The following is a 26,697-nucleotide window of genomic DNA, read 5'->3' on the forward strand; positions in this document are numbered from 1 at the left end:
GTCGGGTTGAGTCTCAGCCTGGAAAAACAATGGTGTTAAAGTAAGATCTTCCCTCTGCAACTTACGGAACTCCAACTTGGTCAGATGCGGGGGTAGTTTCTGAGGGTCTTGAGGGACAGCGGTAGCAGTAGAGTCAGCTGGCTGTGGACGTGCGGCTTGTGCACGGGTGGTCACGAGAACCGGAGGAGAAACTTCACTCTCTTGAACCTCTGCTGGAACATACTCAAGAATAGGGTTACTTGGCACAGAGTTACACACCTGGGGTTTGTCCATGACGATCAGGTTGGTCGGTTGCAGGTCTTCTGCCAAGTCGTTGCCTAGGAGAAGTTGCACTCCAGGCATGGGAAAAGGCTTTTCCCTGACGGCGACTTGGACTTCCCCGTTCACGTAGGGACAATCCAGGTGGACTCTGGCGAGAGGGTATGGAGTGGTAGCAGTGAGGTCAGTGATGAAGACTGTTTCCCCGGTGTAGACTATGTTGGGCACAGCCGACTTCAAGATGATCGATTGTAGAGCCGCTGTGTCCCTCAAGATCTTCAATTTGAAACGTCCCTCCGGATTTGAACCGTTGGCAGAGACAGTTCCAGTATACAGGTGGTTACTGAAAAGAGAAAGATCATTAACATCAACACCAACATTCATCACAGGCTTACCGGACTTAGGAGGAGTTGGTTTGGGTCGTTGTTGGTCAGTGGTTCCCTTGTATTGAGACTTACCACACTTGTCTATGGTATGTCCATAGAGTCTACAATACTTGCAGTACAGTTGTGAACCAGCTTGATCGGGGCTCACCTTCTCGTAACTGTACCACGACTTCTTACTGGAGGATGGTTCAGGTGTCAGCCGGTGGATGAGGCTGTAAGTGTCAGCCGACTTAGCACACTTCAGGTAGTCGGTTTCTTCTTTATCTGCTAAGTAGAGGCGGACAGGAGGCGGCACACGTCTCAAGAATTCTTCAACAAGCATCAGGTTGACGAGTTCTGTAAAAGTAGAGACATGTGCTGCTTCCAGCCATTTCATGAAATACCTCCGTTTCGTGTTAGCAAACTCGAGGAAGGTAGTGGTACTTGCCTTCAGGTGGTCACGGAATTTCCTTCTATAACTTTCAGTAGAGAGGAGGTAGGCGTCCAACACTGCTTGTTTCAGAGTGTAGTAGTCATTCTCAGACGCCAAAGTACTGAGTGTGACTGCAGCTCTACCTGTAAGATGGACTCTGAGAAGTGTGGCCCATTGGTCGACAGGCCAACTGAGTTGATTAGCAAGGGTTTCAAAGGTGGTGAAAAAAACATCAACTTCTGCTTCTACAAAGGATGGCATTAACTTACTTGCATGTGATATATTAAAACTGACGGGAAGATTGGCAGTAGCTTGCTGGCGTTGAGCGAGGTGTGAAGTTTCCAACGTGTATTCCCGTTGACGACACTCAAGAGCCAGAGTCGCTTGTTGCTTGTCATGTTCACGTTGCATTTCCAACTCGCGTTGTTTGGTTTCAAGCCGTACGCGTTCCCGCTCCTGGAGTAAGGCAATCTCACGTTCTTGTTCTTCTCTCCGTATGGTAGCTGCTTCTCTTTGCTGCTCACGTTCAATCTTAGCCAGCTCTAGTTTAAGTTTCAGCGTTGCCAAATCAGTTTTATCTGCAATATAGTAAGTTTCATGAGTTTCAGAGTCTATCTTACCTTGCTCTAAATAGTAATCCAGCAACAGGTTGTGTAGGTCATTTTTGTTGGCTTGGTAGGGAACTTCTAGTTGATACTCATGTGCAAGAGTTTGTAATTCAGTCCTCTTGGCACGACTTAAAGTCCCTATTTCACCTGCTGGATTTGCACGGAAAGTTTGGAGACGAAACATGGTGAAATTAGCAAATAAAGGTACACGAATGTTCAATAATGAAATGTCAGAAACAGGACAACGTGGCAACTGGTACCTATCCTGTGTGATCTTTAACAATTAACGTTAAGTGAAAGATATTAAATGATTAAATTAAATCAAGGGCGCAGGAAATCTTGTACCCGGTACTCATGTAAGAGAATAAGGGCAAGAAAATCCTACTAACAAATGAAACAAAAGTTTCGAAAACAACTGAAACAGTTAAATGCTTCAAAAGTAAAATTGGTAGTCCAAGGATGTAGGCATACCTTGCCAAGTCTCTATAGGACATAAAGCAAGTTTTTCCTACTGAATTTAATATGATACTTACAGAATTAGCGAACTTTTGTGCTCTGAAAAAATAAGCTAATTCCCTACCGTTGTATGTATCATCATCTCTGACTGACGTGTAGGGGTGCGAGGTGTCAACTGGTGACGAGAACTGCTGCTGAGGTCCCAATTCAGCAACTAAAGTTCGAGCTAGAGGAACTATGGCCCTCTTTGTCCTCCTACAGTCAGATTGCAGAAGATTGGGTACTCTTGACCCGGGGCAGACCACAGTACCAGGGTACCAATATGATGATCTGTCAGAATGAGAAATATTCAAGGGACATAGATGGTAAACACGAGTAATAACACGGAGGGAGAGATGACCAATTAAGAGTATGACTGCGGCCTACAGTCACCACGTAATCCAAAGTTGTCTCACCTTCACTATATGTTACTCTCGTAATGCACAATACACCGCACCTTATAAAAAATGAAATTGAATGAAAAATTAGTAAAGCTACGTTAACAAAGTTAAATACGCTTACCATAAATTACCACTTGGCACCAGTACCTGAGTGAAGCTCCTAGGACAGGCCCCCATATAACTTGTGACGGTAACGCGTTGGTGTTCGGCTGTTTAAGGCTAGGGGTATGGCCTCGTCACATAGTTATAAAAAAAAATAGAAAAACTGGAACTTCGTCTGTGGTAAGGTAAGGAGAAGACACACAAAACACAAGTAAACTTTAACAATGAAATTTTAATTACGTTAAATAAATCAAAACATGAAAATAATGCACAAACAAATTCTTATAATAAAATCAATCAATCAAAATAATAAGAATACTTAAATGACACAATGAAAAGTTACGTTAAGGCAAAATAACAAGAAGTGCAACACAAAGGTAAGTGGGAGGTGCTGGAATATTGGCTTAAAGCCACCACCTCTCTCAGTACACGCTAACGTCTAGCTGGGAGGAGTGCTGGCTACGAAAGCACTGAACATTCTGAGGACTGATGTTGGGGCGACCCCAGACATCAGGTAGTATTGGGGGGGGGGGCGAGGCAGGTGCAGCCAGACCGGCGACCAATCAGCGGAGCTGTAGCGATCAACGGGTAGTTTGGTGGTTGGAGTTCGAACAGGTGGCTGGCTGAATACGTTTCTGCTCACCCTGGCAAGCCTTGCTGGTGTTGTTGTCGTTGTTGGACATTTCTTCCATAGTCTTTTTATATAATTGTGAAGACGTAATTATGGAGGGAAGAGCAGGCTCAATCTCTTGAAGGAGATTATCGTCACAATATATATATATATATATATATATATATATTCAAAGACTTTAGTTCACAAATACACAACTGAATAGAACTTACGCATCTCCGATTTTATATCTACATTTTGAGTGAGGTGGAAGGGGTGATATGGCATTAACACAAGACAGAACAAGAGGTGGTATTAATAGGGTATTAATTTCATCAACACAAGACAGAACAAGAGGTGGCATTAATAGGGTATTAATTTCATCAACACAAGACAGAACACGAAACAATGGGTATTGAATAGAAGTGTTTGTAGAAAGCCTATTGGTCCATATTTCTTGATGCTTCTATATTGGAGCGGAGTCTTGAGGTGGGTAGAATATAGTTGTGCAATAATTGGCTGTTGATTGCTGGTGTTGACTTCTTGATGTGTAGTGCCTCGCAAACGTCAAGTGTAGTGTTATCGCTGTATCTATCGATGATTTCTGTGTTGTTTACTAGGATTTCTCTGGCGATGGTTTGGTTGTGGGAAGAGATTATATGTTCCTTAATGGAGCCCTGTTGCTTATGCATCGTTAAACGCCTAGAAAGAGATGTTGTTGTCTTGCCTATATACTGGGTTTTTTGGAGCTTACAGTCCCCAAGAGGGCATTTGAAGGCATAGACGACGTTAGTCTCTTTTAAAGCGTTCTGTTTTGTGTCTGGAGAGTTTCTCATGAGTAGGCTGGACGTTTTTATGGTTTTATAGTAAATCGTCAGTTGTATCCTCTGATTTTTGTCTGTAGGGATAACGTTTCTATTAACAATATCTTTCAGGACCCTTTCCTCCGTTTTATGAGCTGTGGAAAAGAAGTTCCTGTAAAATAGTCTAATAGGGGGTATAGGTGTTGTGTTAGTTGTCTCTTCAGAGGTTGCATGGCTTTTCACTTTCCTTCTTATGATTTCCTTCTTCTTCTTCCATCATAAGAAGGAAAGTGAAAAGCCATGCAATCTCTGAAGAGACAACTAACACAACACCTATACCCCCTATTAGACTATTTTACAGGAACTTCTTTTCCACAGCTCATAAAACGGAGGAAAGGGTCTTGAAAGATATTGTTAATAGAAACCTTATCCCTACAGACAAAAATCAGAGGATACAACTGACGATTTACTATAAAACCAGAAAAACGGCCTGCCTACTCATGAGAAACTCTCCAGACACAAAACAGAACGCTTTAAAAGAGACTAACGTCGTCTATGCCTTCAAATGCCCTCTTGGGGACTGTAAGCTAAAAAAAAAACAAGTATATAGGCAAGACAACAACATCTCTTTCTAGGCGTTTAACGATGCATAAGCAACAGGGCTCCATTAAGGAACATATAATCTCTTCCCACAACCAAACCATCGCCAGAGAAATCCTAGTAAACAACACAGAAATCATCGATAGATACAGCGATAGCAGTCGGCTTGACGTTTGCGAGGCACTACACATCAAGAAGTCAACACCAGCAATCAACAGCCAATTATTGCACAACTATATTCTACCCACCTCAAGACTCCGCTCCAATATAGAAGCATCAAGAAATATGGACCAATAGGCTTTCTACAAACACTTCTATTCAATACCCATTGTTTCGTGTTCTGTCTTGTGTTGATGAAATTAATACCCTATTAATGCCACCTCTTGTTCTGTCTTGTGTTGATGAAATTAATACCCTATTAATACCACCTCTTGTTCTGTCTTGTGTTAATGCCATATCACCCCTTCCACCTCACTCAAAATGTAGATATAAAATCGGAGATGTGTAAGTTCTATTCAGTTGAGTATTTGTGAACTAAAGTCTTTGAAAATGTAATAAGTTTTACGAAACGCGCTCGTGTCGCGTCTGACTAGAAATAAAAATGAATTTTGGAGAATTGATTTTTGATTTACCTCCAACAGTGAAAAGAAATGTTCGAAAGATTGAGAAAATTCGTGTTAGAATTATTAATCTTATTTTTTCGGTCATATTTAATAATATGTGTCTACAGGAAAGACTGCCACCAAAATATATAAATATATATATATATATATATATATATATATATATATATATATATATATATATATATATATATATATATATATATATATATATATATATATATATATATAAATATATATATATATATATATATATATATATATATATATATATATATATATATATAAATATATATATATATATATATATATATATATATATATATATATATATATATATATATATATATATATATATATATATATATATATATATATATATATATATATATATATATATTCACTGTTCACCAACGTACCTGTGGACGAGACAATCGGGATGATAGCCGACAGAGTGTATCGTGACCCAGCCTGTACTCCTCTTGACATACCAGAAAATATTCTAAGGAAACTACTCCAAGCTTGTACTAAAGAGGCACCCTTCTTGAGCCCGGATGGGCACATGTATAAGCAAGTAGATGGGGTCGCCCTGGGTTCTCCCCTAGGTGTCCTGTTTGCAAACTTCTACATAGGTACCATCGAGCAAAAAGTCTTAGTCGAAATGAACTTGAAACCGGCCATATACTGCAGGTATGTTGACGACCTTTTTACACAGGTACCTGATGTTAGACATCTGCAGGAGCTGAAGGAGGCATTTGAGCAGAGTTCCGTGTTGCGTTTCACTTACGAGATGGAAAAGGATGGGAAGCTGCCCTTTCTAGCTGTAACATTTATGGAAAAGACCGGAGGTTTCCACACTGCAGTCTACACTAAGGAAACGAACATAGGAATGTGCCTAAATGCCAACAGCGACTGCCCAGACAGGTACAAGAGGAATGTTGTTAACGCTTATGTCGACCGTTCTCTCAGCCACAGCTCAGAATGGAAGCAAGTCGACGAAGAACTCATTAGGGTAAGGCAGGTCCTAGTCAACAACGGCTTCTCCAATGGTTTCGTCGAAGACATCATAAGAAGGAAAGTGAAACGCCATGCAACCTCTGAAGAGACAACCAACACAACACCTATACCCCCTATTAGACTATTTTACTGGAACTTCTTTTCCACAGCTCATAAAACGGAGGAAAGGGTCCTGAAAGATATTGTTAATAGAAACGTTATCCCTACAGACAAAAATCAGAGGATACAACTGACGATTTACTATAAAACCAGAAAAACGGCCAGCCTACTCATGAGAAACTCTCCAGACACAAAGCAGAACGCTTTAAAAGAGACCAACGTCGTCTATGCCTTCAAATGCCCTCTTGGGGACTGTAAGCTCCAAAAAAACCAGTATGCTCTCTTGGGTATACATACAAGACAACATCATCTCTTTCTAGGCGTTTAACGATGCATAAGCAACAGGGCTCCATTAAGGAACATATAATCTCTTCCCACAACCAAACCATCGCCAGAGAAATCCTAGTAAACAACACAGAAATCATCGATAGATACAGCGATAGCAGGCGGCTTGACGTCTGCGAGGCTCTACACATCAAGAAGTCAACACCAGCAATCAACAGCCAATTAATGCACAACTATATTCTACCCACCTCAAGACTCTGCTCCAATATAGAAGCATCAAGAAATATGGACCAATAGGTTTTCTACAAATCACTTCCATTCAATAGCCATTGTTTCGTGTTCTGTCTTGTGTTTGAATTTAATACCCATTCAATACCCATTGTTGAAAATTTTTTTTCACCTCATCCACCTCACCCAAATGTAGATATAAAATCGAAGATGTGTAAGCTCTATTCACTCTCAGTTGTGTGTTTGTAAACTAAAGTCTTTGAAAATGTAATAAGTTTTACGAAACGCGCTCAAGTGTCGCATCAGACTAGAAATAAAAATGAATTTTGGAGAATCGATCTTTGAATTACCATCAACAGTGAAAAGAAACGTAAGAAAGATCGAGAAAATTCGTGTTAGAATTATTAATCTTACTTTTTCGGTCATATTTAATAATATATATATATATATATATATATATATATATATATATATATATATATATATATATATATATATATTGTTATATAATATATATATATATATATATATATATATATTTAATAATATATATATATATATATATATATATATATATATATATATATATATATATATATATATATATATATATATTGTTGGGGTTTATCGGTGAGCAACCGTAATCAGCACTTATCCTGGCGAGGTCGCCAATGTTGGGGTTTACTCTACTCTCGGGTGAGCAACAGATATATTCAAGGTCACTCACCGTAGCCCTGCGGGTCTTCACTCTATCCTCGCGGCGCCACTGTATGCCAGGAGAGTATCCCAGTCAAACCCAACCGGCCTCTGATTGAGAAGGAGTGGGAACACAACTCCTTCACTTAACTGTTATGTGCCCGCCCCAACAATAGGGCTCTACTATTAACCACAAGGTCGCCAACTGGTGTTTTCCGGTGTCCAGTAACACGTCAGTGGATCTGTTGAGTTGTGGTAACCGTGGCAAGGACACTCTCAATAGATTAGAATATCAGGCAGGTATTTACTTCTATCACTCTCTGCTCTCAGGTATTATATAGCCACAAGATAAATGGAGGGGATGATATAAACACAGATGTATTTTGTATTTTACTTAAAACTCATTCAAAGATGTCACAAGGTCATATCAATAAACAATCAGCTGATCCAGGCGGGAGTCGTTCGTTCCCACGTATAATATACACTCGCTAAGTCGGCAACACTCCCCCTCTCGTCACTGTCAAAATCAGCTGGGCGCCTTCCCCCGCGCAAATGTTTATTGCTTGTTTCTCTGGCGTCACGCGCGCTGTTTCTTTAAGTTCTCAAAATCACTAGAAATCCGAACACTCGATATTTGCGACAATAGCACGTATTACTTCGCTACACTATTCTCGGACTCAAATAATCTTTTCTATAATAAATGCGACAATAATTCACTGTAATGGTATTTCACACTGCCCTTCATTTATTGATAACTTATGAAGTATTTAACACTGGAGTTCTCAGTATTTCCTTTCGTGGGCGATAACACAATTAATCACTGCACACACGAATGATTATTCAATGCACGAACATAGACATATATAATATAGATAAATCAGACATCAATAAATGGTAATAAAATAGTTACTGGGCACATAGCCAAACTTCCAAATGCTGGCATAATATTATATATATTTTCTCACTATATGACTCAATTAAAGTCTCATGAAAGACATTCTCAACACAGTAAATTCGTCAATTAATCCGGGTGCCTGTACACACCAATAATGAACATAAATATCATAAGTACTCTTGATAGTACTACTCTGCACACTGGTGCCTTACTGTGACATAGGTGAGCCTTGCTCACGACATACAAAATCCTCAGGCTAAATAATATAGCCGAATACTATAGCTGACTAATGGGGAATTAGGGAGGGAAACTAGAACCACCTACTTCCACCTATCCTCCGATGAGAGTTGAGTTGTAGCTCCTGGTCCTGGCTCCTGCCTCGTGTCGGGAACGCCCCCACACACACGTTGTCGTGTCCTCCAGGAACTCAATCAATGTCCCACTGTAAGCGCGTCGTCTCCGTGCCTTATCCCTGCAGGTCCGTGCTCCTCCTTGACTTCTTGTAGGGTTGGAGTCGGTCTCCCGGCCGTCGACTTCTCCCAGCCACGGCTGCCCGCCTACTTCTCGGCTGCAGTCGTTCGGGTTCCCAAATAGTCCTCTTCTTCCTCTGCTACCCAGTGGCTCTGTTCAGCCACTACGCCATCACGAATGGGTGAACTGCCTCAGACGTCGCATACGTCACTACACAGACTTCACTTCTTCTTGCACAGTACCTGTCCTGGAGCACTTGTTGCTCAATATCCGTCGATTCCCTCTCTGGTTCAACACATGAACGAAGGAAGACCTCACAGAGTACTGGCAGACTTCAGGTAACGCGTAAAATCCACGGGAGCGGGAAACAACTGTCAAACTGACAGGACCAATCTTCGCACATCCAACCTCCTTGACGTGTCGTGTCTGACTGCTTCCCTCACGGAGGATTGGTTCAGCAACTACGTCATCACAGTGGAGCTGACAGCCGTCGCATACGTCGCTGCCTAGACTCCACTCTTGCACAACACCTGTTCCTGGAGCACTTGTTGCTCAATATCCCGTCAATTCCTTCTTCGGTTCAACACATGAACGAAGGAAGACCCCACAGGTGTTGGCAGACCACGGGTGATGCGTAAATCCTCTGGAGTCGGGGTAAATTGTCCAACTGACAGGACCCCCCAGCGCACGTCCGACCTCCTTGATGTGCTGTCTTAGACTGATGGCGCCAGAGCGGCGCGCTGACCGGACCCCCCTTCCTTCGTGACGTCACATTCGCCACGGGAGGTTTTCATTGGCTCCCCGTGCCACATTGCTGTCGGTGATCAATCCGGTGTCACTAACGTCACACAGTTTTGGCGGGGAAACAGGAGAGCCAGCGCCATCTTGGCTTCCTAAAGGGCCTAAACCACAGGCCAAAATATTATTGTTTCACAAATTTCTCGGCACTCCGAGAACACTCCACTCTCCCACATATATCAAATTGATGCCTGCGACGTAGAGAACGCTTGGGTAAAGTGGACATGACTCTTACTGCAGGCATGGGAGAAATATAAGGGGGGGGGGAACACCGTCACATACCCCTCCCCTTAAAATAAGAGTCATGTCTGGTTAGTGCATACAGGACAGGGCATCCGCAACCACGTTGTCTTCCCATCGGATGAGTTTAATTTCCAACCAGTATTCCTGCCGCAAATGCGAAACGCTCCTTACGTATCCGTTGACCGTTCTCACGGTCACTCCTGATGTCCATTGTTCCTTCAGCATGGACAGAGGACCTTGCCCCCCCTGTCCATACACCAGCTGGAAGGATGAGAAACCTAACGATTCCACCACTGTGTTATGCATGGCAAACAACGCAGGACATACTGTTTCATCACACTCAGTTTCCTGCTCTGTGCAGAACACTCTCATCAGCATGCCGTCCTGTACGTAACAATGAGTGGCCCACTCAGGACCAACACGTCCTCCACTGGCCTCATGAATCAATTCGGGGAATTCTATCTGCTGCAGCTCTTCGAGACGAGTGCGGTCCACCTCTAGAGAACTGGTGAGGGTCACCTGCACCTCACCATCCGGGCTGCCTTCGCCCTCTACTCGTTCTCCTGGTCCCACGAAGAGGTGATCGATTTCCAGACTGTCGGACATCTCCTCGTCAGCCCTATCAGATCCACACCCTCCATGTCCTTCGCACTGCCTCGGCATCACAGCACAAACCGGGAACGCCGCCGTGGCGATTCCTTTCTCGTCCCCACAGGCGTCTAACACTCCGCCTGTCTCCTCATAGTGCTCTATGCACTCCTCGCCTTTCGCGAGATTCGGGAGGACATATCCTCCACATGCGTCATTTCCCAAGATGACTTGTGCCTCCATCTTGGGCATCGATGCACAGACCCCTACCACTAGGGTCTGGCAGCCATAATCAGAATTCAGAGTTACCTGGTGTAGGGGCATCCTCACTGGGCCTCCCACAGTGGTCACACTTGCCATCCCCACACTGGTACTCTCGTAACCCTCGGGGAACAGGGTTTCACTCACCAGGGTAAAATCTGCCCCAGTGTCTCTTAATATTTTCACCGGGATGGGGTCTGCGTCCCCCATCCTTACGGTTCCCTGACACACGAATGGGTGAACTCTCTTCTCCCCACTCAGTACGGGTTCATCCCGCACCCACTCGGACATCTGGTCCTCGACTCTCAAAAAAGCAACGTTCCCTCGCTGCTCAGGGTGTCTGCATTCCCGCGCGACGTGTCCGAATATTCCGCAGTTGTAGCAGCGGACCCTTCTTCGGTGTATCTTCTTCGCGCCACTCATCGACTCCTCGGTTTCGGCAACAACTCTTGAGCTCTCAGCTTGGGACTTCTCTACCGGCTCCACAGCAGTCTTTGAGCCTCTCCTGTCTCCACTTGAGAGATGGGACTCAGGAGAACTCGCTCCTGTCCTCCATCCGTCCGTCCTTCTATATCTTCTACCATATCTAGAGCGCATTTGCGGTCGGTGCCGTCCCTCATGGTATGGTCGCAGGGCTTCTTCCAGCATGTCGGCTCTGTCGGCTGCGGCTCTCAGGTCCTTTATGTCCGCCTCCTTTACTCTCACCCTGATCTCAGGAGAGAGCACGGACATAAACTTTTCCATAACCATTAGCCCTTTGACCTCTTCAACCGACCTCGCTCCTTCAGAGTCCAGCCACTTAAGGAACTTCCTCTCCATGTCCCTCGCCGTCTCCGCATAAGATTTTCCTGGCGACCGGGTACATCCCTAAACCTCTTCCTGTAACATTCCGGCGTGAGCTTGAAAGAATGGAGCACAGCTCTTTTTTCCGCATCGTAGTTGGTGCATTCTTGGAAGTCGAGCATATTGTAGGCTTCACGAGCTTCACCTGTGAGCCTCCCTTGAACTAGCTCCGCCCACTCCGCCCTCGGCCACTTCTTCAAGGTAGCGATCCTCTCGAAGTGGTCGAAGAAACCTTCAGCTTCATTTGGTATAAAGATCGGCAGATCTCGCTCCCTCGCTCGGCGGTCTTCCTGTTGCGGCGGAGCAGGTGCACCTAGTCCTAGTTCAGCTCGCTTCAGCTCCACATCCTTGTTGGCTTCTATCTCCTGCTGTCTCATCCTAGCTTCTCGCTTGTGTTCTTCCCTGTGTAGCTGTGCTTCTCGCTCTTGTTCTTCCCTGCGCAGCTGTGCTTCTCGCTCCTCACGCCTCAGCTGTGCTTCTCGCTCTTCACGCTTCAACTGTGCTTCTGCTTCTCGCTCTTCTTTGCGCTGCTGTGCCTCTCGCTCCTCACGCCTCAGCTGTGCTTCTGCTTCTCGCTCTTCTTTGCGCTGCTGTGCCTCTCGCTCCTCACGCCTCAGCTGTGCTTCTGCTTCTCGCTCTTCACGCTTCAGCTGTGCTTCCAGCTGCAGCTTCATTATCTCCAGCTTAACGCTGTGCCTGCTGCCGCTGGATCCCCTGCTGCTCCCATTAATGCTCAGGTGTTCTCCCACACTGGCAGGTGTCTGTGGTCGTTCCTCCCCCAAAGCTTCGTCTCGTGCCCTGAGTTGTGCCATTATCTCCAGTCTTCTTTCTCCCACTCTGGGAGATCTCAGCATTATTCCAAAATGGTCTGCTATTGCCTGTAACTGTGCCTTGGTGCACTCCTCCAGCACCTGTTCATCTCTAGTGTCAATAAACCGTGTTACTTTATCATCCTCCATCTTGTGCTATGAGTGATAACCTGCCCCTGATATCTAATACCACTGCCAACTACCACAACTGCAACCTTTACTTCGATCTTGATCCTGGCAAGGTCGCCAATGTTGGGGTCCACTCGGTGAGCAACCGTAATCAACACTTATCCTGGCGAGGTCGCCAATGTTGGGGTTTACTCTACTCTCGGGTGAGCAACAGATATATTCAAGGTCACTCACCGTAGCCCTGCGGGTCTTCACTCTATCCTCGCGGCGCCACTGTATGCCAGGAGAGTATCCCAGTCAAACCCAACCGGCCTCTGATTGAGAAGGAGTGGGAACACAACTCCTTCACTTAACTGTTATGTGCCCGCCCCAACAATAGGGCTCTACTATTAACCACAAGGTCGCCAACTGGTGTTTTCCGGTGTCCAGTAACACGTCAGTGGATCTGTTGAGTTGTGGTAACCGTGGCAAGGACACTCTCAATAGATTAGAATATCAGGCAGGTATTTACTTCTATCACTCTCTGCTCTCAGGTATTATATAGCCACAAGATAAATGGAGGGGATGATATAAACACAGATGTATTTTGTATTTTACTTAAAACTCATTCAAAGATGTCACAAGGTCATATCAATAAACAATCAGCTGATCCAGGCGGGAGTCGTTCGTTCCCACATATAATATACACTCGCTAAGTCGGCAACACTCCCCCTCTCGTCACTGTCAAAATCAGCTGGGCGCCTTCCCCCGCGCAAATGTTTATTGCTTGTTTCTCTGGCGTCACGCGCGCTGTTTCTTTCAGTTCTCAAAATCACTAGAAAACCGAACACTCGATATTTGCGACAATAGCACGTATTACTTCGCTACACTATTCTCGGGCTCAAACAATCTTTTCTATAATAAATGCGACAATAATTCACTGTAATGGTATTTCACACTGCCCTTCATTTAATGATAACTTATGAAGTATTTCCCAGCAAACAATTTTAGGTTGCCACAACATATCTGGAAAGTATTTGAAAGTATTGGAAACGTTTGTTTTATCGTATCAGATACGATATTGTGTGTGGACTTAAATAGGTTTCCAAAACTTATAACCAAGACATATGTATCTAACACTAATTTGAGATGTTGTGGCAACTTTACACTCCTAACATGAGTCATTCATAATCCATTCATACACCAATATGAATCTCTTATGAAAGGTTTGAGCCAATAATCTGAACCCTTTTCACATCTTTGTGTTTAAAGTTAAATTTCTTGAAATTAAATTATATTTTATATTATATTATTTTTATTATATTTTATATTATATTATTATTTTCAATTTAAATATTAAAACCAATTTAAGGGTAAAAAAAATCTAATAATTTATATTTCTTTTATTATTTACTAACAATTATAATTATTTACTAACGGAGAGAGGGGAGGCTGTACGGCGGAGAGTGGCGGCTGTGGCGGACAGTGACGGCGGTGGCGGATAGTGGAGGCGGGCGGACAGTGGCGGCGGGCGGACAGTGGCGGCGGTGGCGGATAGTGGCAGCGGGCGGACAGTGGCGGCGGTGGCGGATAGTGGCGGCGGGCGGACAGTGGCGGCGGGCGGACAGTGGCGGCGGTGGCGGATAGTGGCGGCTGTGGCGGATAGTGGCGGCGGGCGGACCGTGGCGGCTTTGGCGGCGGTGGTGGACAGTGGCGGCGGGCGGACAGTGGCGGCGGCGGGCGGACAGTGGCGGCGGCGAGCGGACAGTGGCGGCGGCGGGCGGACAGTGGCAGCGGCGGGCGAACAGTGGCGGCGGCGGGCGGACAGTGGTGGCGGCGGGCGGACAGTGGTGGCGGCGGGCGGACAGTGGAGGCGGCGGGCGGACAGTGGTGGCGGCGGGCGGACAGTGGTGGCGGCGGGCGGACAGTGGTGGCGGCGAGCGGACAGTGGTGGCGGCGGGCGGACAGTGGTGGCGGCGGGCGGACAGTGGTGGCGGTGGCAGACAGTGGTGGCGGTGGCAGACAGTGATGGCGGTGGCGGACAGTGGTGGCGGTGGCGGATAGTAGCAGCGGGCGGGCAGTGGCGGCGGGCGGACAGTGGCGGCGGTGGCGGATAGTAGCGGCGGGCGGACAGTGGCGTCGGGCGGACAGTGGCGGCGGTGGCGGATAGTGGCGGCGGGCGGACAGTGGCGGGGGGCGGACAGTGGCGGCAGTGGCGGATAGTGGCGGCGGGCGGACAGTGGCGGCGGGCGGACAGGGCAGCGGCGGGCGGACAGTGGCGGCGGGCGGACAGTGGCGGCGGGAGGACAGTGGCGGCGGTGGCGGATAGTGGCGGTGGGCGGACAGTGGCGGCGGGCGGACAGTGGCGGCGGGCGGACAGTGGCGGATAGTGGCGGCGGGCGGACCGTGGCGGCGGTGGTGGACAGTGGCGGCGGGCGGACAGTGGCGGCGGCGGGCGGACAGTGGCGGCGGCGGGCGGACAGTGGCGGCGGCGGGCGGGCAGTGGCGGCGGCGGGCGGACAGTGGCGGCGGCGGGCGGACAGTGGTGGCGGCGGGCGGACAGTGGTGGCGGCGGGCGGACAGTGGAGGCGGCGGGCGGACAGTGGTGGCGGCGGGCGGACAGTGGTGGCGGCGGGCGGACAGTGGTGGCGGCGGGCGGACAGTGGTGGCGGCGGGCGGACGGTGGTGGCGGTGGCAGACAGTGGTGGCGGTGGCAGACAGTGGTGGCGGTGGCGGACAGTGGTGGCGGTGGCGGATAGTGGCAGCGGGCGGACAGTGGCGGCGGGTTTCCTTCTTCTTCTTCCATCATAAGAAGGAAAGTGAAAAGCCATGCAATCTCTGAAGAGACAACTAACACAACACCTATACCCCCTATTAGACTATTTTACAGGAACTTCTTTTCCACAGCTCATAAAACGGAGGAAAGGGTCTTGAAAGATATTGTTAATAGAAACCTTATCCCTACAGACAAAAATCAGAGGATACAACTGACGATTTACTATAAAACCAGAAAAACGGCCTGCCTACTCATGAGAAACTCTCCAGACACAAAACAGAACGCTTTAAAAGAGACTAACGTCGTCTATGCCTTCAAATGCCCTCTTGGGGACTGTAAGCTACAAAAAAGCCCAGTATATAGGCAAGACAACAACATCTCTTTCTAGGCGTTTAACGATGCATAAGCAACAGGGCTCCATTAAGGAACATATTATCTCTTCCCACAACCAAACCATCGCCAGAGAAATCCTAGTAAACAACACAGAAATCATCGATAGATACAGCGATAGCAGTCGGCTTGACATTTGCGAGGCACTACACATCAAGAAGTCAACACCAGCAATCAACAGCCAATTATTGCACAACTATATTCTACCCACCTCAAGACTCCGCTCCAATATAGAAGCATCAAGAAATATGGACCAATAGGCTTTCTACAAACACTTCTATTCAATACCCATTGTTTCGTGTTCTGTCTTGTGTTGATGAAATTAATATCCTATTAATGCCACCTCTTGTTCTGTCTTGTGTTGATGAAATTAATACCCTATTAATACCACCTCTTGTTCTGTCTTGTGTTAATGCCATATCACCCCTTCCACCTCACTCAAAATGTAGATATAAAATCGGAGATGTGTAAGTTCTATTCAGTTGAGTATTTGTGAACTAAAGTCTTTGAAAATGTAATAAGTTTTACGAAACGCGCTCGTGTCGCGTCTGACTAGAAATAAAAATGAATTTTGGAGAATTGATATTTGATTTACCTCCAACAGTGAAAAGAAATGTTCGAAAGATTGAGAAAATTCGTGTTAGAATTATTAATCTTACTTTTTCGGTCATATTTAATAATATATGTCTACAGGAAAGACTGCTACCAAAATATATAAATATATATATATATATATATATATATATATATATATATATATATATATATATATATTCACTGTTCACCAACGTACCTGTGGACGAGACAATCGGGATGATAGCCGACAGAGTGTATCGTGACCCAGCCTGTACTCCTCTTGACATACCAGAAAATATTCTAAGGAAACTACTCCAAGCTTGTACTAAAGAGGCACCCTTCTTGAGCCCGGATGGGCACATGTATAAGCAAGTAGATGGGGTCGCCCTGGGTTCTCCCCTAGGTGTCCTGTTTGCAAACTTCTACATAGGTACCATCGAGCAAAAAGTCTTAGTCGAAATGAACTTGAAACCGGCCATATACTGCAGGTATGTTGACGACCTTTTTACACAGGTACCTGATGTCAGACATCTGCAGGAGCTGAAGGAGGCATTTGAGCAGAGTTCCGTGTTGCGTTTCACTTACGAGATGGAAAAGGATGGGAAGCTGCCCTTTCTAGCTGTAACAGTTATGGAAAAGACCGGAGGTTTCCACACTGCAGTCTACACTAAGGAAACGAACATAGGAATGTGCCTAAATGCCAACAGCGACTGCCCTGACAGGTACAAGAGGAGTGTTGTTAACGCATACGTCGACCGTGCTCTCAGCCACAGCTCAGAATGGAAGCAAGTCGACGAAGAACTATGTAGGGTAAGGCAGGTCCTAGTCAATAACGGCTTCTCCAATGGTTTCATCGAAGACATCATAAGAAGGAAAGTGAAAAGCCATGCAACCTCCGAAGAGACAACTAACACAACACCTATACCCCCTATTAGACTATTTTACAGGAACTTCTTTTCCACAGCTCATAAAACAGAGGAAAGGGTCCTGAAAGATATTGTTAATAGAAACGTCATCCCTACAGACAAAAATCAGAGGATACAACTGACGATTTACTATAAAACCAGAAAAACGGCCAGCCTACTCATGAGAAACTCTCCAGACACAAAACAGAACGCTTTAAAAGAGACTAACGTCGTCTATGCCTTCAAATGCCCACTTGGGGACTGTAAGCTCCAAAAAACCCAGTATATAGGCAAGACAACAACATCTCTTTCTAGGCGTTTAACGATGCATAAACAACAAGGCTCCATTAAGGAACATATAATCTCTTCCCATAACCAAACCATCGCCAGAGAAATCCTAGTAAACAACACAGAAATCATCGATAGATACAGCGATAGCAGGCGGCTTGACGTTTGCGAGGCACTACACATCAAGAAGTCAACACCAGCAATCAACAGCCAATTATTGCACAACTATATTCTACCCACCTCAAGACTCCGCTCCAATATAGAAGCATCAAGAAATATGGACCAATAGGCTTTCTACAAACACTTCTATTCAATACCCATTGTTTCTGTTCTGTCTTGTGTTGATACTTTTAATACCCTATTAATATCCTCTAGTGTTCTGTCTTGTGTTAATGCCACATCACCCTTCCCACCTCACTCAAATGTAATGCCACATCACCCTTCCCACCTCACTCAAATGTAGATATAAAATCAGGGAAACGCAAGTTCTAATCAGTTGTGTATTTGTGAAGTCTTTGAAAATGTAATAAGTTTTACGAAACGCGCCCGTGTCGCGTCAGACTAGAAATAAAAATGAATTTTGGAGAAGTGATTTTTGATTTACCTCCAACAGTGAAGCGTAATGTACGAAAGATTGAGAAAATTTGTGTTAGAATTATTAATCTTACTTTTTCGGTCATATTTAATAATATATATATATATATATATATATATATATATATATATATATATATATATATATATATATATATATATATATATATATATATATATATATATATATATATATATATATATATATATATATATATTGGTGTATACTGGCAGCAGGTTTTCTTTCAAACATGTTTCATTGAATATGACCGCATATTCTGTATTTATTATTTTCTGGTTTAGGGCTTCTATCCCTCTAACTATTTTCTTAGCATCAGGGCTTAATTGGAATAGAAGTTCTCCAAAACTCATTTTCGTACTTTTAAGGTGAAGAAAAGAAGTGATTTACTATAGAGTGTATTACACTTATTTGTATAATTTGCACGACGTTTCGAACCTCCATGGTTCATTCTCAAGTGAACAATCTTACAATACTAGTTGATTTTATACCCGCATTAGGTCAGGTGATAATACAATGAAGGTGAAAAACACGGGGGGATACATAAGGGATAAACATAGGGGCTGCAGAAGGCTTATTGGCCCATACGAGGCATCTCCTATCTAAACACAAAGATTAATCCAGTGTAATTGGCCTGTTATGTTGGACATTGTCTTCTGTGTTGGCATCGATATGTTCTTGTCTTGTCCTTACTCTCATGGTGGGTAGAGTAAATAGTTCCGTGATTTGGGTGTTCATGGTAGGTCGCTCTATTCTTATGTGAATTGCCTCAAGAATTTGTAATCTTCTTGAATCTTGGGTTTTGTCTATTATGCAAGTATTCTTGTTCAACATTTCTCTTGTTAGAGTAATGTCATGGGCTTGTCTCATGTGATTCCTAGGGGCACCAGATTGAAGATGGCATGTCAAACGCCTCGTCAGCTTGGTCGACGTCATACCTATGTACTTACATTGAAGGTTACATCCTTCGTGGGGGCAAGTGTACATGTATACAACGCTTGACTGCTGTAGAGGGTTCTCCGTCGGCTTCGGGCTGTTTTTGATAAGGAGTTCGGAAGTCTTCTTGGTTTTGTAGAATATTATCAGGTTTATGTTTTGGTTAGGAGTAGTGCTTTTTACTCCTTTACGGATTATTTCTTTCATTATTCTTTCCTCTTTTATATGTTCACTGTGCATGGTTGATTTGTAATATAATTTTATTGGGGGTGTTGTGGTTTCTGTTCTAGGTTCTGAATTATACCAACGGTCCAAGTGTCTTCTTATAGCAGCGTTTATTTCCGCGTTGCTATATCCGTTGTTCACCAATACCTGAGTTACTCTTTCAAACTCTCTACTCACGTTGCTCCATTCAGAGCAGTGGGTAAGCGCTCGACGAATATAAGCATTGAGAACACTGGCTTTGTATCTTTGGGGGCACTCACTTCTACCGTTCAGGCATAATCCTATGTTGGTGGGCTTGGTATATACGTTGGTGCTTAAAGAGGTTCCTGTTTTTGTTATTAGTACATCCAAGAATGGCAGACTGTTATTTTCACTATTTTCATGTTTAAATCGGAGTACTGACTCTCTCTCTAGGTGTCTTTTTAGGTCAATTAGTTCATCTGAGTCTTTTACTATTACGAATATGTCATCTACATAACGGCAGTATACAGTTGGTTTTTGTCTGCTACTGAAGACCCTATCTTCGATGGTTCCCATATAAAAATTAGCAAATAAAACTCCTAAGGGGGAGCCCATTGCTACTCCGTCTATCTGTAAATACATGTCTCCTTGTGGACTGATGAAAGGGGCTTCCTTTGTACATGCTTCGAGAAGACTTTTCAAGTGTGGCTCAGGTATGTCTAATTTGGGGGTGCTCTCGTCTCTGTATACTCTGTCCAGTATCATTCCTATGGTTGTGTCGACTGGGACGTTGGTAAAAAGGGATTCAACGTCCAGGGAAGCAATGATTCCATCGGGCTGGGTAGATTTGAACAATTCTAGGAAATCTGCTGATGATTGTAGACTAAACTTACTTGGAGTGTATGGAGTTAGGAGTTCATTGAGTTTTTTTTTTTTTGCCAGGTGATAAGTTGGGGTTGGTATTTGGCTGATTATAGGGCGTAGTGGGTTACCTGGTTTATGCGTCTTAACATTGCCGTAGGCATATCCTAAGCCATAGTCGCCTTGAAGTTTATTGAAATGCACACTACCTTTCTTTGCGTTGATTGCTGTAATTGTTTTGTTTACTTTCCGCTTAAGGTCTTCTACGGGGTTCCTCGTGATTCGTTGAAATTTGGAGTCGTCACTTAGGATGTCGCTAATTTTGTTCATGTATTCATGGGTAGGAATCAATACATATGCTGCTGTTTTGTCGGCTTTTCTTATTGTTACGTCTTTCAGATTTTTTAGTTGTTTCGCTGCTTCTTTGAGTCGTGGGGTTAAGATTGAAGATGAATGTGTTCCTCGTTTTTTCCCTGCTTCTGCAAGTAGTTCAGCTTGAAGTGTGTCCGTGGTGATGACTTTTTTGTTGTCTTCTAGCTTATGGATATCGTCCAGAAGCATTTCGATTTCCAGGCGTTTTTGATGCATCCAGAAAATAATAAATACAGAATATGCGGTCATATTCAATGAAACATGTTTGAAAGAAAACCTGCTGCCAGTATACACCAATATAAACCCACATGACCCAGCAGTCCGCAATACAGAGTTTACCTATAGGTATAGGCAAGAGCTCATTCGGCATCAACTAAACAAGAAGAAGGAAGCCCTCCAAACCTTTATAGAGCAGGCGGAGCTTCTGTTAAACAAATGGACCCAGTACGACATCCCTATCCAACTCAAGCAAACCATCAACAGTGAACTATTTAACCTGAAACAACAACATAAAACTCTTGTAGAAACAAAGACACTCCGTAAGTTAACATCCCTAAACGGTGGACAGCTAAAAATCCCTCGTCCTAAAGATGGCTACTTTAACCTGACTTCTTATGATCTTACCCAGGACCAACGAGACCTCTTAAATCTTGGTCTAAATTGTCAATTCTTATCTAAACCAAAGATGCATCAAAAACGCCTGGAAATCGAAATGCTTCTGGACGATATCCATAAGCTAGAAGACAACAAAAAAGTCATCACCACGGACACACTTCAAGCTGAACTACTTGCAGAAGCAGGGAAAAAACGAGGAACATATTCATCTACAATCTTAACCCCACGACTCAAAGAAGCAGCGAAACAACTAAAAAATCTGAAAGACGTAACAATAAGAAAAGCCGACAAAAAAGCAGCATATGTATTGATTCCTACCCATGAATACATGAATAAAATTAGCGACATCCTAAGTGACGACTCCAAATTTCAACGAATCACGAGGAACCCCGTAGAAGACCTTAAGCGGAAAGTAAACAAAACAATTACAGCAATCAACGCAAAGAAAGGTAGTGTGCATTTCAATAAACTTCAAGGCGACTATGGCTTAGGATATGCCTACGGCAATGTTAAGACGCATAAACCAGGTAACCCACTACGCCCTATAATCAGCCAAATACCAACCCCAACTTATCACCTGGCAAAAAAAAAAACTCAATGAACTCCTAACTCCATACACTCCAAGTAAGTTTAGTCTACAATCATCAGCAGATTTCCTAGAATTGTTCAAATCTACCCAGCCGATGGAATCATTGCTTCCCTGGACGTTGAATCCCTTTTTACCAACGTCCCAGTCGACACAACCATAGGAATGATACTGGACAGAGTATACAGAGACGAGAGCACCCCCAAATTAGACATACCTGAGCCACACTTGAAAAGTCTTCTCGAAGCATGTACAAAGGAAGCCCCTTTCATCAGTCCACAAGGAGACATGTATTTACAGATAGACGGAGTAGCAATGGGCTCCCCCTTAGGAGTTTTATTTGCTAATTTTTATATGGGAACCATCGAAGATAGGGTCTTCAGTAGCAGACAAAAACCAACTGTATACTGCCGTTATGTAGATGACATATTCGTAATAGTAAAAGACTCAGATGAACTAATTGACCTAAAAAGACACCTAGAGAGAGAGTCAGTACTCCGATTTACACATGAAAATAGTGAAAATAACAGTCTGCCATTCTTGGATGTACTAATAACAAAAACAGGAACCTCTTTAAGCACCAACGTATATACCAAGCCCACCAACATAGGATTATGCCTGAACGGTAGAAGTGAGTGCCCCCAAAGATACAAAGCCAGTGTTCTCAATGCTTATATTCGTCGAGCGCTTACCCACTGCTCTGAATGGAGCAACGTGAGTAGAGAGTTTGAAAGAGTAACTCAGGTATTGGTGAACAACGGATATAGCAACGCGGAAATAAACGCTGCTATAAGAAGACACTTGGACCGTTGGTATAATTCAGAACCTAGAACAGAAACCACAACACCCCCAATAAAATTATATTACAAATCAACCATGCACAGTGAACATATAAAAGAGGAAAGAATAATGAAAGAAATAATCCGTAAAGGAGTAAAAAGCACTACTCCTAACCAAAACATAAACCTGATAATATTCTACAAAACCAAGAAGACTTCCGAACTCCTTATCAAAAACAGCCCGAAGCCGACGGAGAACCCTCTACAGCAGTCAAGCGTTGTATACATGTACACTTGCCCCCACGAAGGATGTAACCTTCAATGTAAGTACATAGGTATGACGTCGACCAAGCTGACGAGGCGTTTGACATGCCATCTTCAATCTGGTGCCCCTAGGAATCACATGAGACAAGCCCATGACATTACTCTAACAAGAGAAATGTTGAACAAGAATACTTGCATAATAGACAAAACCCAAGATTCAAGAAGATTACAAATTCTTGAGGCAATTCACATAAGAATAGAGCGACCTACCATGAACACCCAAATCACGGAACTATTTACTCTACCCACCATGAGAGTAAGGACAAGACAAGAACATATCGATGCCAACACAGAAGACAATGTCCAACATAACAGGCCAATTACACTGGATTAATCTTTGTGTTTAGATAGGAGATGCCTCGTATGGGCCAATAAGCCTTCTGCAGCCCCTATGTTTATCCCTTATGTATCCCCCCGTGTTTTTCACCTTCATTGTTTTATCACCTGACCTAATGCGGGTATAAAGTCAACTAGTATTGTAAGATTGTTCACTTGAGAATGAACCATGGAGGTTCGAAACGTCGTGCAAATTATACAAATAAGTGTAATACACTCTATAGTAAATCACTTCTTTTCTTCACCTTAAAAGTACGAAAATGAGTTTTGGAGAACTTCTATTCCAATTAAGCCCTGATGCTAAGAAAATAGTTAGAGGGATAGAAGCCCTAAACCAGAAAATAATAAATACAGAATATGCGGTCATATTCAATGAAATATATATATATATATATATATATATATATATATATATATATATATATATATATATATATATATATATATATATATATATATATATATATATATATATATATATATATATATATATATACATATATATATATATATATATATATATATATATATATATATATATATATATATATATATATATATATATATATATATATATATATATATACATATATATATATATATATATATATATATATATATATATATATATATATATATATATATATATATATATATGTATATATATATATATATATATATATATATATATATATATATATATATATATATATATATATATATATATATATATATATTAGTATATTTTGGTAGCAGTCTTTCCTGTAGACATATATTATTAAATATGACCGAAAAAGTAAGATTAATAATTCTAACACGAATTTTCTCAATCTTTCGTACATTACGCTTCACTGTTGGAGGTAAATCAAAAATCACTTCTCCAAAATTCATTTTTATTTCTAGTCTGACGCGACACGGGCGCGTTTCGTAAAACTTATTACATTTTCAAAGACTTCACAAATACACAACTGATTAGAGCTTGCGTTTCCCTGATTTTATATCTACATTTGAGTGAGGTGGGAAGGGTGATGTGGCATTAACACAAGACAGAACACTAGGGGATATTAATAGGGTATTAAAAGTATCAACACAAGACAGAACAGAAACAATGGGTATTGAATAGAAGTGTTTGTAGAAAGCCTATTGGTCCATATTTCTTGATGCTTCTATATTGGAGCGGAGTCTTGAGGTGGGTAGAATATAGTTGTGCAATAATTGGCTGTTGATTGCTGGTGTTGACTTCTTGATGTGTAGTGCCTCGCAAACGTCAAGCCGCCTGCTATCGCTGTATCTATCGATGATTTCTGTGTTGTTTACTAGGATTTCTCTGGCGATGGTTTGGTTATGGGAAGAGATTATATGTTCCTTAATGGAGCCCTGTTGTTTATGCATCGTTAAACGCCTAGAAAGAGATGTTGTTGTCTTGCCTATATACTGGGTTTTTTGGAGCTTACAGTCCCCAAGTGGGCATTTGAAGGCATAGACGACGTTAGTCTCTTTTAAAGCGTTCTGTTTTGTGTCTGGAGAGTTTCTCATGAGTAGGCTGGCCGTTTTTCTGGTTTTATAGTAAATCGTCAGTTGTATCCTCTGATTTTTGTCTGTAGGGATGACGTTTCTATTAACAATATCTTTCAGGACCCTTTCCTCTGTTTTATGAGCTGTGGAAAAGAAGTTCCTGTAAAATAGTCTAATAGGGGGTATAGGTGTTGTGTTAGTTGTCTCTTTGGAGGTTGCATGGCTTTTCACTTTCCTTCTTATGATGTCTTCGATGAAACCATTGGAGAAGCCGTTATTGACTAGGACCTGCCTTACCCTACAGAGTTCTTCGTCGACTTGCTTCCATTCTGAGCTGTGGCTGAGAGCACGGTCGACGTATGCGTTAACAACACTCCTCTTGTACCTGTCAGGGCAGTCGCTGTTGGCATTTAGGCACATTCCTATGTTTGTTTCCTTTGTGTAGACTGCAGTGTGGAAACCTCCGCCCTTTTCCATGACTGTTACATCTAGAAAAGGCAGCTTCCCATCCTTTTCCGTCTCGTAAGTGAAACGCAGCACGGAACTCTGCTCAAATGCCTCCTTCAGCTCCTGCAGATGTCTGACATCAGGTACCTGTGTAAAAATGTCGTCAACATACCTGCAGTATATGGCCGGTTTCAAGTTCATGTCGACTAAGACTTTTTGCTCGATGGTACCCATGTAGAAGTTTGCAAACAGGACACCTAGGGGAGAACCCATGGCGACCCCATCTACTTGCTTATACATGTGCCCATCCGGGCTCAAGAAGGGTGCCTCTTTAGTACAAGCTTGGAGTAGTTTCCTCAGAATACTTTCTGGCATGTCAAGAGGAGTACAGGCTGGATCACGATACACTCTGTCGGCTATCATTCCGATTGTCTCGTCCACAGGTACGTTGGTAAACAGCGATTCTACGTCCAACGAGGCTCTTATCCCTGTGGCCCGTGCGCCCCGCAGTAAGTCCACAAATTCCTTTGGAGACTTCAGGCTGAAGGCGCAAGGAACATAAGGAGTCAGCAGGCCGTTGAGTCGCTTCGCCAGTCTGTACGTGGGTGTGGGTATCTGGCTAATGATTGGCCGAAGTGGGTTTCCAGGCTTGTGCGTCTTGACATTTCCATTCGCATATCCAGGTTTATATTCCCCAATGATCTTTGGCAGGTGGAGTCCGGATTTCTTGGCGTTCACAGTTTCGATCAGTTTGTTGACCTTTGCTTTTAATTCGGCTGTAGTGTCCTTCGTTACCCTTTGGAACTTTGTTTGGTCAGAGAGTATGATGTTCATTTTCGCCAGATATTCGTCTTTTTTAAGAATGACATATATTGGCGACTTGTCACCTCTCCTGACAACTATCTCCTTGTTCTCACGAAGGCTTTTAGCTGCCGCTTTAAGCTCGGGGGACAGTATGGTGCTTCTGTAGTTGCCTCGATTCTTTCCTCCTTCTGCAATAAGTTCTGCTTGTAAGGTATCTTTGGTAGTGACCTTCTTTTGTGTCTCGAGGTCGAATATGTCGTCCAACAGAATTTCCAACTCTACTTTCCGGGCCATTTCACTCGGTCTGGACATAACATGACAGTTTATGCCCAGATTTAGGAGAGTGACTTGGTCCTCAGTGAGGTTAATTCCTGCAAGGTTCAGGAAGCCATCTCTTGGTCGTGGAATTGCCACAGGTCCTCCATATAATGTTGTTAGTTTCTTGATAATCCTTGTTTCAGTGCTGAGGTGATGTTGGTCTGTGAGGATGTCGAGGTGTTGTTCAATGCGGGTACGGATACTATGGTCGATGTTGCTATTTCTCCACTCGTTTGTAGCATGAAGTAGTTGCGTTTTGTTGTCTTTGATTTCATTCTCTGCCTTGTATATCTGATCACGAATCAGATCCTGGCGATATTTTATCGTGAAGGCTTGATTCCTTGCTGCTGGGTCGTGCACTTTAACATTAGTATATTTTGGTAGCAGTCTTTCCTGTAGACATATATTATTAAATATGACCGAAAAAGTAA

The sequence above is a fragment of the Procambarus clarkii genome, chromosome 63 (assembly GCF_040958095.1).
Source record: "Procambarus clarkii isolate CNS0578487 chromosome 63, FALCON_Pclarkii_2.0, whole genome shotgun sequence".
NCBI classification, from domain to species: Eukaryota; Metazoa; Arthropoda; class Malacostraca; order Decapoda; family Cambaridae; genus Procambarus; species Procambarus clarkii.